Genomic DNA, 12535 nt, shown 5'->3' on the forward strand with positions numbered 1-12535 from the left:
AACTGCACTAAGTCTTTCTTGAGCAGGTGCAAACTACGTCTGATGCCCGTCCCAGACACGTGCAGGCTCTGAGGTCCCGGTGCTATTTGGGATGTGATGTCCCCAAACCCAGACCTGAGCACAGGGTGGCTGCGGGGGGTGGGAAGCGGGACTCCATCACTAGGGGCAGTGAGAGAAGCCAATGGGAGTCGACTCTTTTTGGATGAACTAAAGTCAAAGGCAGGCACCTGGTTCGACTGAGTCACTGATTCAACAAGGAAGGCAGGAAATCCACTTCCAGGTGGGAGGCAATGGGAAAACAAGTGAGGAAGAAAGAAGGGGATGCAAGCAAGGTGTAAGAAACATACTTTTGGGAAATAAATAATTCACAAGTACTTCTCAAATAACCAGTCTTTTCTAGCCTCATTAATCTGTGACTACAAAGTAAATTGCATTTCCTTCTAATATCATAATTTTGTAGTAAAAGTTCCCTAGTGCCGAATTGGCCATCATAACATGTCTGATTATGTCACCCCAGTTAGCGTGTTTTTAAGTACTGCTTCTATTGGTCATCCGCTGTCATTGGCTCCTCTCACTGCACCCAGTGATGGAGTGCCGCTTCGCAATCAGCAAAATTAATGGCTAAAATTAACAACTCAGGCAACGACAGATGTTGGTGAAGATATGAAGAAAGAGGAACCCTTTTGCACTGCTGGTGGGAATTTATCCAAAGGATACAGATATGCTGATTTGAAGGGGCACATGCACCCCAATGTTTATAACAGTGCTATCAACAATAGCCAAAGTATGGAAAGAGCCCAAATGCCCATCGATGGATGAATGGATGAAGAAGATGTGGTATATATATATATACAATGCAGTATTACTTAGCAATCAAAAAGAATGAAATCTTGCCATTTGGAACAAAGTGGATGGAGCTACAGTGTATTATGTTAAGTGAAATTAGAGAAAGACAAATATCATATAAGTTCACTCATATGTGGACTTTAAGATACAAAACATAAGGGAAGGGAAGCATAAATAATATAAAATCAGGGAGGGGGACAAAACATAAGAGACTCTTAAATACAGAGAACAAGCTGAGGGTCGCTGGAGAAGTTGTGGGTTGGGGGATGGGATAACAGGCAACAGGCAGGTGTTGGTGAGCACCAGGTGTTATATGTAGGGGATGAATCACTGAATTCTACTCCTGAAATTATTATTGCACTATATGCTAACTAACTTGGATATAAATTTAAAAATTAATTAACTAATTAGTTAATTAAAAAAAACAAGTACCCTCCTTAATGCCCGTCACCCATTTAGCCCATCTCCCTACCCAACACCCTTCCATCAACCGTCGGTTGGTTCTCTGTATTTAAGAGTCTCTTATGGTTTGCCTTCCTCTCTGTTTTTATCTTCTTTGTCCTTCCCTTCTCTGATGTGCATCTGGTTTGTTTCTTAAATTCCACATGTGAGTGAAATCATATATTTATCTTTCTCTGACTGACTTATTTCGCTTAGCATAATACACTCTAGTTCCATCCACTTTGTTGCAAATGGCAAGATTTCATTCTTTGTGATCGCGGTGTAATATTCCATTGTGAATATATACCACATCTTTTTTTTCAACATTTATTCATTTTTGAGAGAGAGAGACAGAGCGTGAGCAGGGAAAGGGCAGAGAGGGAGGGAGACACAGAATCTGAAGCAGGCTCCAGGTTCTGGGCTGTCAGCTCAAAACCACAAACTGCGAGATCATGACCCGGACTGAAGTCTGGCGCTTAAACAAATGAGCCATCCAGGCGCCCCGATACCACATCTTCTTTATCCATTCATCAGTTGATGGACACTTGGGCCCTTTCCATAATTTGGCTACTGTTAATATCACTGCTATAAACATTGGGGTACATGTGCCCCTTCAAATAAGCATTTCTGTATCCTTTGGATAAATTCCCAGTACTGCAATTGCTGAGTCACAGGGTAGTTCTATTTTTAATTGTTTGAGGAACCTCCATACTTTTCCAGAGCGGCTGCACCAGTTCCCACCAGCAGTGCAAAAGTGCTCCCTTTTCTCTGCATCCTCACCAACATCTGTTGTTTCCTATTTGTTCATTTCCATTCAGACAGGTGTGAGTTGGTATATCAATGTGGTTTTGATTTGTATATGCCTGATGATGAGTGATGTTGAGCATCATTTCATGTGTCTGTTAGTCATCTAGCTGTCTTCTTTGGAAAAGTGTCTGTTCATGTCTTTTGCCCATTTCTTCACTGTACTATTTGTTTGTTGGCTGTTGAGTTTGATTAGTTCTTTATAGATTTTGGATATTAACTCGGGGGCCATTTTAGAAGCTGCCCTCTATACCACACTGCTAGATAAGTTGCTAAAATCCCCTGGCTTATTGCCTGGCTCCCACTGCTGTTATGACTGCTGCTTTGGTTGTCAGTGGCCCTAGGAGATCACCACACAGATGCTCACAGCTCCCCATAGCATGAGTGAAATGGGGCTCTGCCCCAAATGACACTTCACCAAGAGCCCCTGGGATTAGGAAATCACAACTCACAGAGTAAAACACAGCTGTTTCTGAAGGGTCTGTTCTTAGGGTTCATACACAGGCCCCCGAATGACCCCACAGGTCCCCTCCCAGGGAGCTACTTACCTGGTCCCAGCCCAACCACATGGCAGGGCCTGGGTCACATCTCCATGAGAACTGCAACAACTCTTCAATTTTCACAGTCTTCCTTTTCTAGATATCTCGCTTCAGGATTAGTGTTTCCCCCAATGACTGAGGTTGAAAACATCCATTGTTTTTCAGTGAAAAGCCCCCTGCCACCCAGAGCGTGTGGTCTGACTCCTTGAGCTAAACAGGACAAACACAACCCATCAAACACTCCAAAGTCCAAAATCACCCATTGTCCATTCTCTCAGTCCTAGTTATTCAGTAAAATGCCATTCAGGGGACCTCAGTGTCCAGCCCAGTGTGTGTGCCATGCTTTTCCATTCCTCCTTCTATCATTCCCTCCAGGGTCAGAGGAAGAGAAAAGCAGCTAGGTGTCCCTGCTGCCCTTGTCTTTACCTCCCAAAGTCCTAGAAACAGTTCTTAGATATGATCACGCTCTAAGAACAATAATGTTCGAGCACAAGGCAGCCTAGCTCCAAGGGGGAACAGTGCTAGTAAAATGCCCAATTGACATTACTAGCTGCAACATTCAGCCTAGAGCATCTTTATTTGGGTTACTTTATTGCATTCAGGGTTTCATCAGGACACTGTCTAAGCAGTTCTTCTAGAAGAGGAATTAGAAGATATTCTAATCTCCACCTCAAAAGATAGAAAACCGGGGCACCTGGGTGGCTCAGTCGGTTGAGCATCCGCTTCAGCTCAGGTCATGATCTCACGGTTCATGGGTTTGAGCCCCACATCGGGCTCTGTGCTGACAGCTTGGAGCCTGGATCCTGCTTTGGATTCTATGTCTCTCTCTCTCTCTCTCTCTCTCTGCCCCCCTCCCCAACTTGTGCTCACAAGTTCTCTCTCTTGCAAAAAGAAACCTTAAAAAAAAAAAGTTTTTTGGCTCCCCAAACCTCATTTTCCCAGCTTCAAAATAATGCATACTCCAGTCCCCATCAGGCACTCTCACACAGTCTCCAGAGTGTTGGGCAGGGGTCGTAGGGGGGTGGGGGAGGTGGTGTTTAAATGTCTGGGGGATATTCTGTGGGCTAAAGCAGCCCTTCAACATGCTCAATGGGCCCTTCACTCTTTCAAGCTTCAAGTGGTACTGTCTTCTACTGTTCCAGAACATAATGAAGGAATCTAATGGTCACTGTGCACACAATTCCATGGAGAGTCTACATGGCAACTGGTCATCATTATCATTATCACGACATGAAGCCGGAATCCATGGAAGGAGCAAGCCACACAAGTCTCCCTGTGGGCTGCAGCTGACCTCTCCCCTTGAAATATCCGACACCCCCAACACTGTGCTTGAGTCACCCGGGAGAGAGAAAGGAACTTCCGTGATTGGATACATAGGTGGCGGCCACCTAACCAAGCTTTCTCCCATTTTCCATCACCTGATACTTCAGAGGGCGCTTAACAGATTGCCTAGTTTTGGGTGTTGGGCTCTGTGGTGTATGTCACTGTAGGTGGGGACAAGATGGTTAGGACAGTGAAGAAGAGGCAGTTGGAGGGATTCATCATTGTGGCCAGACGTGATCGAAGGGGGGTTATACCCCTTTTCAGGAGGACTCCTGTCCTGGTGTGTGAAGGTTTACAGGGCAGAGAATCTTGGTGCGGAAGGGTTGAGGAATAGTGTTCCCTGCTCTGGCTTGGTCTGTGAAAAATGAAACAGCGCCAGATGCAAGCACTGCCAAGCACAAATTTATACACTTCAAAGAATTTTTACTTTTTCAATCAGAAAAAGACATGAGATTCCAGACTCTAGACTCTCTATTTCAGTCCCAAATTGCCAAATTGCTGATGTTGCAGTCTTTCTTAGAATTTGTTTGGAGAAAGCAGCAAAGGGACGAAAAGGAAAAACTGTGTTTTACCCAAATGAGCTCCCTGAATTTGTAGAGTGTGTTATTAAGCAAAGCTGTGTTGGGGCAAGAATCATTTTACATTCCTAAAGGGTGACGCTCTGAGGCTCTTCAGCCTCGGGGCTGGTAAAACTCTGGAGAGAGGACAGAGGAGGAGAATTCAAAAATAACGGAGAATCTGGAGCTTAATGTGGGAAGGAGGAAAGGCAAGCACTTTCTAAACGCTCGCCTAGCCTTCTTAGCCCACATGACACTGGCTGAGTCCCAAGCGCCTGGCTGGCTGCAGAAGGGCGGCCCCTCACGGGGGCGGAGCTTGTGGCGCTGAGGCCCCTCCCACCAGTCAGGTGCCCCAGTGCCTGCAGGAAACAAGGCCAGAAAGTCTCCGTGGGGCTCCCCCTGCGTGCCTTGTTTAATGCCCTGATTCATATGGACTGAACCCTTCCTGACACACGGGCTACCTAAATATGAAATTCCCTCCTTCCACGAGCATCGAATGAGCACCTACAGTATACCAGCCAGAGGGTCCCCACGGCCAACGCACTACGCATTACGTCATCGTAAGTCAGCCGGATGCTGCCTGGGCTGCAGCCCGCAGAGGGCACGACAGGGGCTCCAGGTGGAACAGTGCGCGGATAGAGGGGGGAACCTTGCTGCAGGTAACGTCCATCCCCGGTATGTCATCTGTGTTTAGTTTGGTCCTTTGCACGTAATACTCTTCATGGTTTTATGCCTAAGTGGCCTTTATTGGGGGAGCAAAGAGAAACAACCTCTGGTGATTTATAACTGCTGCGTAGACCTCCTGAAACCCAAGCAAACATCCTGTGGATAAGTTCATGGGTCAAGTTGCTGGGTCTCTGACATTGCTGGACACCGAGAAGTCCAAAAAGACAAAAAAGACAAAAGAAAAAAACTAGAGAAAGAAAGCCGCCGAGTCTGGCGTCAGGGCATTTCTCGGCCAGTGAAGAAACAGCCCTGGAACGCGCCGTACAGTGCGGTTTGGGGTTTCTTCCAGAAGAGCCTGGGTGCGGGAAGGTGCAGGGGGGGCCTCCTGAAGAGATTGCGGCGCGTGCTGCACACTGCAGCCGGCCAGAGGGAGGAGGAGGTGGGGTCCGAGGGTGGAGGCCCCTGGCGGCTGGACCGCGGCAGGTCCAGGAGCAGAGGCCGGGTTCATGTGGGTGCAGGGAGTGGGTGCGAGCCCCGGGTGGCCTGGGGAAGTGAGGGCAGGAGGACAGGGGGCCAGAAGGTAAAGTCGGTAGGGTCCCCGGTCCTGGAGGCCGAGGGGCCAGCCCAGCTCTCTGGATTCTATACACTTGGCAAGGCCAGCCGATGAAGGACCGGTGACAGATTTTAAGCTGGGGGTTAATAATATATACTTTTTAAAAAATCCTGTGTATTGGGGTTCATTTCCCAAGTCCAAAGGAATGCGTGCTCTTTGAAGAAAAGTTGGAGAGTCCAGAAACACTAAGAGAAAAGTTAAAGGAAATAAAATTTATGAAAAATGAGAAATCACAATCCAATCACCTAGAAAGAATTGTAAGCATATTAAACCATGAGCGTTGAGCGTCTCCTTGCTGTATTTTATAGATACTGGGGTTGGTTTCTGGTCGGGGGGTGAAAAGGAGAGAGTCCCCAGAGAGGTCACATCATCCCCCAAGGGGAAAGGAAAGGAAACCGTGGCTCCGAGCCCACGCACAGGGTTTCTGTCCACGCAGAGCAGCAGTGGTGGTCACCATTTGGCGGAAGATCTGTGTACCTTCTTCCAGATGAAGAGAAAGAAATTTATATGCTGTGTTGTCTGAGAAATTCAAGGACATTGTGAAAATATCTTCAGTAGCTGTTGAAGCTGTTACTCAGAAGCTGTTACTCATCTTTTCATCGGTTTCCTTTACAGAACATCTAAGATGTTAGCCTGGGGAGGCGGGGAGGCAGATGGAAGGTGAGGAGCCACGGATGATCTGGACATCCTGAAAGGCCTTGAGGCATCAGGTGGGTCCTCGTCCAAGGAGCTGGAAATTTGTCTCTGTCTTCCCTGTCGTCTGTCCTAAGTGGTCTTGGTATTTTCAGTCCCGTCATGCCTTGACCCCCAGAATTCTCTTTCCGATGTTGGGAGGAAGGATCCTTGAAGTGATCCAGAGCAAATGCTTCCTTTACTTGAGAAAACCAAGGACCAGAGATGTGAGGAGACCTGCCCGGAGCCACAGAACTGCCGTGGGAGAGATGGGACCAGACCCTGTTCCCAGAATGTCCAGGTTCACCTTGCCTCTCCTGAGTGACCACTGTGACCACGCTGTCTCCTTCTGGTACTTCATAATATATTCCCAGTGGGTAGAAACACACCTATTCATGTTAACTATCACTGAACATAAAGGTGGAGCTAATATTACAAATTATTTCGATACGCTATTGCTTGGCTTTAGAAAAAAAGCATATGTTTGGAGAGTTATACATTTTTTTTTGCAAAATTTCCTTTTTCAAAAAAAGATTGCTTGAATTAATTGTTCTTATTTTAAGAGAGGTAGAGAGAAAGAGAGATCTTCTGCTAATATTTTTGTATTTACTTACTCTTCATTTGAGAAACTTTCAAGCATGCACCAAAGTAGAATAATATGGTGAGCCCCATGGATCATTTGTTCAACTTCAAGGATTATCAGCATTTTGCCAATCCTGATGTCAGCTCTTAAAATACAGTTTAATCCACAAAGATTGTATTTCCATCTAGCTTTTCATGGCCAAGCCTACTATGTAAAGAAAGACATTTTTTTTACATGTTTATTTGTTTTTGAGAGAAGGAGAGAGCTCGTGGAGGAGGGGAAGAGAGAGAGAGGGAACAGAGAAAATCCCAATCAGGCTGTAAGCTGTCAGCACAGAGCCCAATGCAGGGCTCAAAACCACAAACCATGAGATCATGACCTGAACTGAAACCAAGAGTGGACTTAACTGACTGAGCCACCCAGGCGCCCCAAGAAAGACAATTTTAACTCATTTCCTGATCTAAACAGATAGGGAAGATCGTGTTCTTCTGCTGGCTACTCGCTGATTTCTCCATTCTCAAAGGGCTCCTGGCACACCTTCCAGGCCCCACGTGGAGACAGCACCCACACCAGGCTACGTACCCTTACTGAATGACCAGGCCCTGATCAGCCACCGTTGCCTGGAGCCGTGCAGCCTGCGGGGAACAAGGGACTACAGCCAACAATCTGGAGTACTCACCTTGGCCTTGCTGCTAAACCAACCCAAGCCACAGGATGTCCCCAGTGACTTGAATTCCTCCATCCATAGACTGAAGCTGTGTCTGACCTATATCCCCAGAGTCTGGGAGAGGCTATCATTGACCACTTAACATGCACTGCTGTGCTAGGTACGGCACTGGGTACGTCTCTACCACACGCTGCACTGGTTTTACTACAGTGCCCATCACTAGCTGTCACCTTCCTGTTCATTTGTCACTTGGCTTATTCCGCTTTGTCTATTGCCCATCTCCTCCTACTAAAGTGCAGATTCCTTGGACACAGAAGAAGCGTCTCCCCTGTTTGCTGTTGAATCCCTGTGAAAGACTGCCCACCCTTCAGTGAGCTAGCTGTCTGCTGAATGAGATGGGATAGTGCATATAAAAACATTGCGTGCAATAACACGTAGGGTGTTGTTTTTATGGTGTTGCTTTAGCTGGTTCTTGACCTGCTGAGCCCTGTGCTCTCCAGACGTTTATCCAAAAGCATAGCTGAGAGAAGAACCTAGCAGTCCTCTCTCCTCCCTTCCCAGTTGGCAAGTTCTTCTAGAGTTTCCACTGAATTGTTGGGCTTTCTGACCGCTGTTCATCCCACAGGAGATCTGGAGTCTCTGTACATCTCACAAGGCTGCATTAGTATTTATTCAGGTGGTGCCTTTACTGACGTTGATAAAAAATCCACCTCTTTGGCCGAAGAGAGAGCCACTGTACATGGAGGCGGTACCTCTGGTAGATTGTATTTTCCAAAAGTGGCTGAAGCAATATACTTTCCATCCCACATACTCTCACAGTCCTACTTGACATTTCTGCAATAAGAGGTGGGCTCCATGAACCAGAGCAGACCTTTGTGACTGCCTTGGCCAACAGAACACAGTAGAAGTGATTCTGCATGCCTGCCAAGGCTAGGTCATAAAAGGCATACAGCTCTGCCTGGATCTTTCTTTGTCTCACGATGGTCACACTGAGAAGCCAGCCACCACGTTGTGAGGAAGCCCAGGTCACATGGGGAGGTCTTCGTTACTGGGGAGAAATAACGAAGGATGATTGTCTTTTAAGCCATGAAGTTTTGGGGTCATTTGTTATGCGGCAACCGATAACCGTTGCACAGACTTTTGGAGATCACTCTGGTTTCACTGCCAGCATATATGAATCTCTGTAGAAGAAATAATGGGCCTGGGGTTGGCCGTCTGGTTAGAAGAAGGGTCTGGGGATTCGTAATGAAGCTATGCTTGCATACCAAGCCACTATTTTCACTCAGGGCAGCTGGAGGTAGGACAATGGAGATGGCCGCTTCTGAACATCACTGTGGCTGTGCAAGTATCTCTGCAGTTGACGAATCTTATAAGTGTGTTTAGTAGCCCTTCCATAACTTTGTAAGACAATCCAAAGCCCTTCTGAAATACCCATAAAAATAGTTAAACAATCGTTTCACAATAGTTAAACCTTGAGAACTGGACACATTCTTGGGTCTGTAATGTTACTGGGATCCCCGGTGAAGTGGACCCACTCCATCCCCACTCCCACCCTACACACACAAGACCTCCGGTGGTGTAAAATGCCAGAAGGGATGCCAGCTCCTTCTTTAGCGAGTCATTTTGGGGACCGGCGCTGAAAAGACAAGCAGTAATGTTTTTGGAGTCCAACACTGTCATGACCTCCAACATTTCATGTTAATGTTATACATCTGGAATAAAACCAGAGGAACATGCATGACATAATAACAGTCAAGAATCCTAGAGAACAAATGGCTTCAAAACAGCATGTGCCCTAGACGCCCGCAAGTCTCAGCACTGGTTGTTGAGTGGCCGTGGGGGTATAGGGCCTGGTGGGGAGCAATCTGTGCGTTTACCCCATTTTTGTAAACAAACGGCCTTCCACATGTTAGCCTGGCACATATTTAGCAGCGGGCTTTGAAAGCTTGCTCCCCTGGAGACTTTTCCTAGGAAAGTAGCAAGACTTTTCCAAAAGAGTCAAAAATTATAAGAAAATGGCTGGAAACAAAACAGCTTTGCAGAAGGGATAGAAATCATACAGCAGGGACTTATCAAACTTTCTTCCTTGAGGGCATTTGCTTGTTCTTTGATTCTTATGGCCTTCCCGCCATAGCCCAGAGGGCCTGTCATCTCTGGTTCACCCTTAAATGAACTGCAGTAAAAAAAACTGCCTGGGGTTGCAAACATCACTGATGGCTGATGTAAGGAGAGCAGATAAATGAGAAATGCAGGGCTACACCCTTTCTAGGGAATGTTTGAAAATTTGCCATTGTTCCTGAAAATCTGCAAACTGCTTTCAAAGTCTGAGAATACAGAAGGAAAGTTTCGGGCTCGAAAAAAAGGGAAAGGGGGTTACATTTAGGGCTGGGGGAGCCTTGGCCTTTGTAAATTGCAACGACTATCCTGATCAGGCACACTGGACTTCTTTCTCTATGAGAAAGTTGTGGGGTTTGTATTAAAAAAAAAAGAAAAAGAAAAAAAGGAAGATCACTCCATCTCTATTTTTGTTAGGGGAATAGCCTTCGTTGCAAGAATCTTTTGTGATTTACCTAAAATGGATATCGTGGACCGCAAAGCAGAAAATAGATTGTTACAATGCACTGGTGTTACATGTCACCCAAGTTTAATCTGACCACTGACTTTAGATGTGAAAGAATCTCCCTGCTCCGAATTGCACACAACCATTGCTGAGGGAGGAGGACGATACCTCTTCAGTGGGCCCTCAGGAAAAAAGTCACATTGGAAAATCAGGCGACGGATGGCCAAGTCCTTCTCTAAACTTTTCAGACAATGTTGAAGTAGATAATGTATTTCGGATTGATCAAAATATAGATTTGAATCCAGCAAACAATTTTTGCAGCTTCTGTGTCAGAACCATGTATATATATGATTTATATATATATATAGTTTGCATAAATATGATATATATATATATGTATACGCACAATGTGTGTATATATGTATATATCAGATATACCCACACAGAGATGCAACACAAACAGACAAGAAAACATGATTGAGGTCATGGATTCTTGACAACAAGATAGGAGGGATTCAGTCCCACAGAAAAGGAAAATCCTCTTTCTCCCGTTCACCTCCAGAGATCTGATAATTACGTTAGAGGTAGAAGATCACGATGTCTTGGAAAGCACCAGACCCTGCTACGGATTTAACCTGATCCTTGCAAAGTAGAGCTGTGATATGTTTTTCTCCACAACAGTCATGTGTTCAGAACACAAATTTGCAATAAGTGCAAGATACAGGAGCTTCTGAAAACAAAAGAATCAGTAACCTCTGGACCACTGCAAGTCTGCAGTGACAGGACCGCCTCGGCCTCCTGCACCAGGACTTTCCTCGTCAGCGGCTCCTGACCGCTCTGGGGCTGGTCCAGCCTGCTGGACCAGAGGCCAGAGTTAGGAAAACGAGATTCCTCCCGCCCGCTTCATCCCTAACCTGTGCTTCCTGTTGTCTACCAACTAGAGAAAAGAGGTCGAAATCTGCCCACGATCAGCCAAACCACAATGAAATTTGATGGTTGGAAAGTTATTGGCTGTGAAGTGCTGAGTCCCACAGGTTATAAAAATGGGGTTTAATGCACAGAAGAGTGGCAAGGACAGAGCGCAGAGTCCCCGTCTTTAGTGAAGTCCTCGGCTGCAATGAGGAGAAGAAAGACCCAGCTCTTGGAAGCACAGAGGTGGAGTGATCAACTCTGACATAATCCCTTGGGGCCTCACTGTCCCCGTTAAAAAAAAAAAAAAAAAAAAAGTTATGACTTCCTAGGGATTTAGAAGTTACAAATGTGAAGAGATTGAAATAATTTAGGAGACGTGTTCTAAATTCTCTATGGAAATATAATTATTAACTTGATCTTTTTTTTTTTATTATAATGCACAAATGTGGGACAGGCTACATAATTTGCAAGAGCCAGTGCAAAGTGAACACGAGAGGCCCTTGGACAAAACTTAGTATGTATTTCAGGCTGGGGACAGCAGAGCATTAATCCAAGCACGGGGCCCTTCCAAGCAGGGGCTGTGTGATTGCACGGGCCCCGTGCCCGGGAAGCCAGGCCTGCACAGACCAAAGCTGAAAAGGGAAGGAGTGATCTGTGACACTTGTAGGGCGATGTTCCTGTTTGCCTCGGGGCACAGGGGTGTGGGGAGAGCGCGCACAAGCCCCACGAGGGCAGGAATACTTGTCTGGTTCACTATTCTTCTGGCGCCGTAACTGTGCTGGGGAACAAGGGGAAAAAACAAACAGAAAACAAAACACTGCTTCAGGATACGTTATTATTTCCACAATCATCTTTAAAAATGCACAAATATATATGACAGGGGCGCTGGGTGGCTTGGTCGGTGAAGCATCCGACTTCGGCTCAGGTCATGATCTCGCGGTCCGTGAGTTCCAGCCCCGCATCGGGCTCTGTGCTGACGGCTCAGAGCCTGGAGCCTGTTTCCGATTCTGTGTCTCCCTCTCTCTCTGCCCCTCCCCTGTTCATGCTCTGTCTCTCTCTGTCCCAAAAATAAATAAATGTTGAAAAAAAATTTAAAAAAAAATTTTTTAAATATATATATATGACAAAAAAATATACTATCCTTAAGCCCTTTGGGGGACAAAAACTAATTCATGATATTTAGTTACAGATAAATGTATTTACTTAGATATACTTACATATGGACCTTATACCAACTATATGGAGAGAGAATCACCATCTCAAAACACTCTGCATCTGCCATTTGAGTTCAACGGTGCTTTCCCTTGTGTTCCCAAAAAGTGATTCTTGGATTAAATTGATTTGATTTTTTC

At 45.9% G+C, this 12535-nt stretch overlaps 1 long non-coding RNA gene across 1 annotated transcript; it reads left to right on the forward strand.

The window, feature by feature from the left end:
* Positions 1–6334: 6334 nt before the first annotated feature.
* On the forward strand, positions 6335–8144 carry LOC147581346 (uncharacterized). Its single transcript, XR_015250895.1, has 2 exons — positions 6335–6834; positions 7568–8144. It is a non-coding gene; the product is annotated as an uncharacterized LOC147581346 (long non-coding RNA).
* The last annotated feature ends 4391 nt before the right edge of the window (positions 8145–12535 follow it).

This window comes from Puma concolor, chromosome B2 (assembly GCF_028749965.1).
Source record: "Puma concolor isolate L17-30 chromosome B2, mPumCon1.1.hap2, whole genome shotgun sequence".
NCBI classification, from domain to species: Eukaryota; Metazoa; Chordata; class Mammalia; order Carnivora; family Felidae; genus Puma; species Puma concolor.